We start from the raw sequence: 6000 nt of genomic DNA, 5'->3' as shown, positions 1-6000 counted from the left end.
ACATGCAATGTGTGAAGAGCTATGTAAAAGTTGTTACATGCACAAATTCATTATCACGGTCCATTGCCTTAGAATCTCTTGTAGGCAGAGGTGGAGAATGTAGCTCAGTTTCTAGGTTTCTGTTTGAGGATCATCTATATATATAAAAAACAAATACCACTCACTCATCACAAAATCTCAAGAACTGTAAAGCCTACAAACATGAAATTCGGCACGTATGTTCCACTTGGTTTCTAGGTGCTTGCTAAGAAAGGATTTTTCAAAATGACCATCAGATCACCAGTATTTTTTATACAGTATTATATTAACACACGTCAATGCTAAGGAGTTAGAAGTACTACTCCCCCTCCCCACCTCAAAGGAACTGTTCCAAGTGCCAGTTGCCTTATATGGGCATGGCCAGCACACGACTCATCCAGCCTGTGGGCTGGGAGATTAGACATTTTCCTCCCCCTCCCCACCTGAAAAGAACTCTGTCCCAAATGCCAGTTGCCTTATATTAAAATGCTCTGATGCTAAGGAGTTACACATTCGACATGAATTTTCAAGCTTTAAGTGTCAATGTATCAAGCCCGATTGTAACTACTCATTAAATTTTCAAGCTTTAAGTGTCAATTTATCAAGCCCAATCACATAGTTTTGTAGCGAAGCATGGGTATCCAACTAGTTCTTTAATAAACTGAAAGGTTACGACATGCCAGCAATGATCTTAATATGAATTCAAACTTACTTTATGAAAGTTTCTATTATCCAGTGGATAATGGAAGATATTACAGTAGTAAAACCAAAGACAAAGTTTTCCACTGTAGCCAGTGCTAATTGATAAAAGGAAGAGGACACACTGACTCTCTGAAACCTAGTTAGTTGTTGTACTTGTCTATATTTGTCTGAAGGAGAGAAGCGGTCGAATCACTCTGAGAGACACCAGATACAAAGTTCCCAGATGAATATCCATTTTATATGTACAAAACTATAAATTGAATGATTTAGATGACATTTTATATAGCAGCTTTTTCCTACCCTGAGATAATTAGAGAGTGATAGTAGTAATTGTAGTAGTAGCAGTTTTATTTGGACATATTATCAGTATGTAGGTTATCACTTTTAGTTAGAGTTCTGTAAACTCCTGACTTGTTTCACACACCCATGTTTCATATTTCAAACATCATAAAGCCTTCCTCATCATTCAGACTGATGCAACAGATCAGTTAAACAAATGGGTTAATGCAGTCTTTCCCAACCAAATATTATTTAGACATGAGGATTACAATTCCCAGAATTTCTTGCCAGCATTACTGAAAATGCACCATATTATTAAAGCTGAAGTATGCAAAGGTTGATTAAGAATTCAATTAGTTGTCACTGAAAACATGGTTTAAAGTTGGTAGATACAATTAAAAATATTCAGATGGTAAATTGGAACCTGACAGCTCACTTAATGGTAGTTATAAAAGAAAAATGTATATGTTTATTTAATTTTTAAAAAATTGTTTCGCCACCCACTCACTCAGTGATACTGGGCAGCTTATAAAAATGTGTATGTTATGTTTACTAATAGCACTGTATTTTTATTACTTTAAACATGATTTAAATGATGCTGGCGAGATTACTGGAGTAAACAATACATGGTATTTACATCGCATACTTGTATAAATGTGGTTTGAAGTGAAGGAACTGATGTTTAAAGAACATTTCAAGTTTTTATTTCAGTGTTATGAAAGGAGTGATTGTGATGAATGTCCTAATTGACCTACTCTGATCCACCAACAGCAAAACTTTGGATTTTAAAGGTCATGCTTAAATTATATTCTGATTAGAGTGCTGCACTCCCTTTGGGGTGGAGTATTCCAACTCCACTGATGCTTGTGGAGAATATAAGAGATCTCTTCCATTCCACTATCTAGGCATGGAGAGCATCTCACTGCAGGCTAATGCCAGCTATACTAGTTGTCTATTCATTTTTGTATGCAGTACTGCTTTTTAAAAATCCCTTTAGTATATATTAGGACTTAGTGGATGCTTGAACATAGATGAGCCTGTCTGGGCTAAAAACTGGGTGTTTTTTTTAATGTTCAGTATTTTTGCATAAATATGACCTAAAATATGATTTGTTCTCCATAGAAATCTTAAAACTGGGTAAAGACAATCCAATTAAATGAATGAAAAATATATTGTTCATAAATAAATAGAGGAAAATTATCCAAAACTGCTTATTTGTATGTGGCAAAAAAGGTGAACCTTTGCTTTCCATAACAAATGTTCTCCCCTCCCCTGAACAGTAACAATAGGAACTAAATGTTTCCAATAACTGTTGATCAGTCCTGTGCAAATATTGGTTTAGAGGAATTTCAGTCCATTCTTTCTTTCAGAACAGCTTTGAGAGTCAAGAATGCTGGTAAATTCCTTCAAGTCATTACATTTCTTCTGTTTTAATAATTCTTTGCTTGTCCTCCATTGATGTTTGGGCAACAAAATAGGATCATATATTAAACTCATTAGACATAGTCCTCAATCTATGACCACAATTGGGTTCAGAACTTTAATCGCTAAGTGACTAGTTGTTAAATGCATCTGATTTTTTTCCTCCATGAACATTAAGCAAATCTGGCTTCCCACTTTGTACTTTATTTGTCAGAAACCCCCTGGGAATGGCAATCTCATGATCCTGGGATGCTGCAACTGTTGTAGATACAGGCTGGTTGCTAAGTGCTTGACTGCGATAATGCAGTGTGGACCAATAATAAGTCGCTTTTCTGGGCAGTGTCATAACTTTAAAAGGTCACTGAACAAATGGTCATAAAGTTGAAGACTACCTGTATATTACCTGAGGACAGTAATTATCTAAAGCCAAGGAGACCATTTCAAATGTTTTCTTTTTTTAAGGTTTGTAGATATTTACTGAGTTGGAGATTACATAACGTAACTGATAAGACTTGAATTCATGTTGTTGCCTGTTGTATGATACTGGACCAGTCTTCTCTTAATTTACTTTGATGTGAAAGGATATTAATCTACTAAGGAAAAGAAGAGAGGATATAATTAATATTGCATCATCTCTACCATAAAGCATGATGGCCTCTGGAACTTTTGATTCATATCCGTAAGAAAAGAACAGAATTACTTATGATCTCTAAGCCTAAAGGATGGGATAGTAACTCTATCGGCACAGAGGTCTATTGTAGCATAGATATATTCATATCATGAAAGGTAGGCTATCTCAAATGTCCCCCTCCTGGGTCTACGCTCAATCTTGCTCTGCCTTGTTGTGGTTGTGGTTTAGTGGCTTAATGATTACTCTTGGCACCCTTCTTCCAAGGAGGCATTTCTCCTGCTGTTTTCCCTGAATCACTGGCATGTGAAAAAGACTGGCCTCCCACGAACTGTACTGCTTTCCTGGTAACTACAAAGTAAAATAAGCTAATTGCAGTAGTACCACTCCTAGCTATACATTGTGGGATATTAATCTTCTTCCTCTCCAACAACTTGGAAGATAGATCAAACTTACAAGGCATAAATAAAACCAAATTTGATTAAGAAAGCAAACAAGCAAATGTGAAAGCCTTATTCAATTTTAAACATCAACATGCAAATAATCAAAGTTAAACTATATATGCTGAATGGCTTCACAACTATTTCTTTTCAGCAAAAGAGCATACAACCATGTGCTGCAGCTGCCAAAAAAGCCAATGCAGTCCTAGGCTGCATCAACAGGGGAATAGTATCAAGATCATGTGGAGTATTAGCACCGCTATATACCCCCTTGGTGAGAGTGAGACCACACTTGGAATACTGCGTCCAGTTCTGGTCAACATAATATAAAAAAGATGTTGAGACTCTAGAAAAAGAAGAGCAACAAAAATGATTAGGCTAAAACATATGATGAATTGTTGCAGGAACTAGATATGTCTAACAAAAAGGACTGGAATGACATGATGAGGGGGACAACCTATTCTTTAAAGCACCTTGATGGCAAGACAAGAAGTAACAGATGGAAACTTATCAAAGAGAGATCCAACCTAGAACTAAGGAGAAAAGTTCTGACACCAAGAACAATTAATTGGTGGAATAGCTGCATTCAGAAGATATGTATGCTCCAACACTGGAGGTTTTTAAGAAGAGATTGGAGAGTCATTTGTCCAGAATGGTACATGGTCTCTGCTTGATCACGGAGTTGGACTAAAAGACCTCCAAAGTACCTTCCAACTATGTTATTCTACAGTCTAAGCCAGCTCCAGTAGGAAAGGTGATAAACTGAAATGTTGAGCAACAATGTGTTGTTACATGGATAGCTTAAATCCTTGTATCCTGCATTCTGGATAACAGAAAACAGATCTGTTGCAGTTTGTCTGATCCTTCTTAAAATGTAATACCTGGAATTGGACATAGTGGGGTGGGGTCTGACCAATACAAAATATAGTAATAGTGCAACTTAAAATTGCATTTGGCTATTTTAGCCATATTGCTGCTGATCCATATTTAATTTGTGATCAACTACTACTCTAAGCAATTTTTCACACATTTTATTACCAGGCCGACTCCTGCTCTTCCTATAAATATGCAATTGATTTCCCCCCATTACATTTCACTCTGTTAAATTTAATTATGTTATATTTAGCCAATTATTATTTTGAATCTTACTTCTGTTTTAGAATATTAGCTGTTTCATCCAGTTTTGCATCATCTGATAAGCCTTTAATTCATCTCTTTCTCTGAATTCTTACAGAAAGTGTTGAAAAGTACTCGGCTCGGAACCAAAATCTATGTCATCTCACTCCAGATTTAGGGGGAAACCATTTTTCAACACTTTAAGGATGATTTTTTAAGCAACTTGTGGATCCATCCAATTATATGCTATCCAGGTAATATTTAACTATTGTGTTAATCAAAATGCTGCTATTTGGTACAATGTTTTGCTGAATTGCAGCATGTTGTGTCCACACTAGTCCCAGATCCTACTAAGGAAATTATCTGATGAAAAATGTAATAAGATTAGTCTGACTAGACTTATTCTTGACAAATCCACCACAGATGCCAGCTATTATTGGATTATTTTCAAGTTGTTTACAAACCAACCACTTTCTAATTTATTCTGTAGTTCCCTAGATCCTTCTTACCTTTCATTTCTCATCCTCTAGGTATCTGCTATGTCATCAATTTATGAGTTTTTCTTTGGTGGATTGGATCAGCAAGAATGAAGCTCTTGGAGATGTGAATTCCTTCAATAGATACTCCCTGACTATATTTCTATCAAACACAGGCTAGAACCTCTCTCCCCCATCAACACTTCATAATGTTTCATGGACACATATCCTCTTTTGGGGTCTTTTCATAGAAGAGCGAGGATCTCATTGTTGGAATGAAAAGTCTGCCTGCAAATTAAACCTGGGGATTATGAGGCTTCATCTTACTGGAAACAAACAGGAAGTTCATTTGAAAATAAATGAAGCAAACCCCCCCCCCCACCAACCCAGCTAATTCTAAAGGATAGATCAAAGCCTGGTATCAAGTAGCTTTTCTCTTCTTAATCAGTTTGTACACCATATACACATTCAACTCTGAAAAATGCATTATGACATGACAGAATTAGACAACTGGTGCACCTGGCTTTTATATTCTCGAAAGTGATAAATATACTACTAAACCGTTCTCTAAAAGGGAAGTAGTTATAATATTATTACTGTGAGTAAAGTGATTTATTTTGTCAGTTGTGTTCCTTTGTACGTATCACTGAAACCGCTAGCTGTTTATTTCTGAAAAAGCCAAAAGCCAAGCAAGTATGGGTTGGCCAATCAAGATCTGTTTTCTGTTTGTAGCTTTATTTATTTATTTATTTACTTACATACATACATACATACATACATACATACATACATACATACATACGTACATACATACAAGCCAGGGGTGGGTTCCAGCAAGCACTACTGCCGGTTTGCTCATATGCGCACTTGATGTGCTCTGCATGCGCATGCACAGTGCAATTAAAATTTTTCTGTGCAT

General features: G+C 36.2%; 1 protein-coding gene across 1 annotated transcript in view; it reads right to left on the bottom strand.

Moving 5' to 3' along the window:
- Positions 1-2151: 2151 nt before the first annotated feature.
- Positions 2152-6000, bottom strand: part of HEMK1 (HemK methyltransferase 1, mitochondrial release factors N(5)-glutamine) — a 62974-nt gene continuing 59125 nt past the window's right edge. The window contains exon 12 of the mRNA XM_081936778.1: positions 2152-3011. The gene's annotated coding sequence lies outside the window, so the exon portion shown is untranslated. The remainder of the gene's footprint in view (positions 3012-6000) is intronic.

Source organism: Natrix helvetica (assembly GCF_964273705.1).
Source record: "Natrix helvetica genome assembly, chromosome: 1".
In the NCBI taxonomy this organism is placed as follows: Eukaryota; Metazoa; Chordata; class Lepidosauria; order Squamata; family Natricidae; genus Natrix; species Natrix helvetica.
Note: the sequence above shows the minus strand (reverse complement) of the source record. Positions and strands in the feature narration are given on the sequence as shown.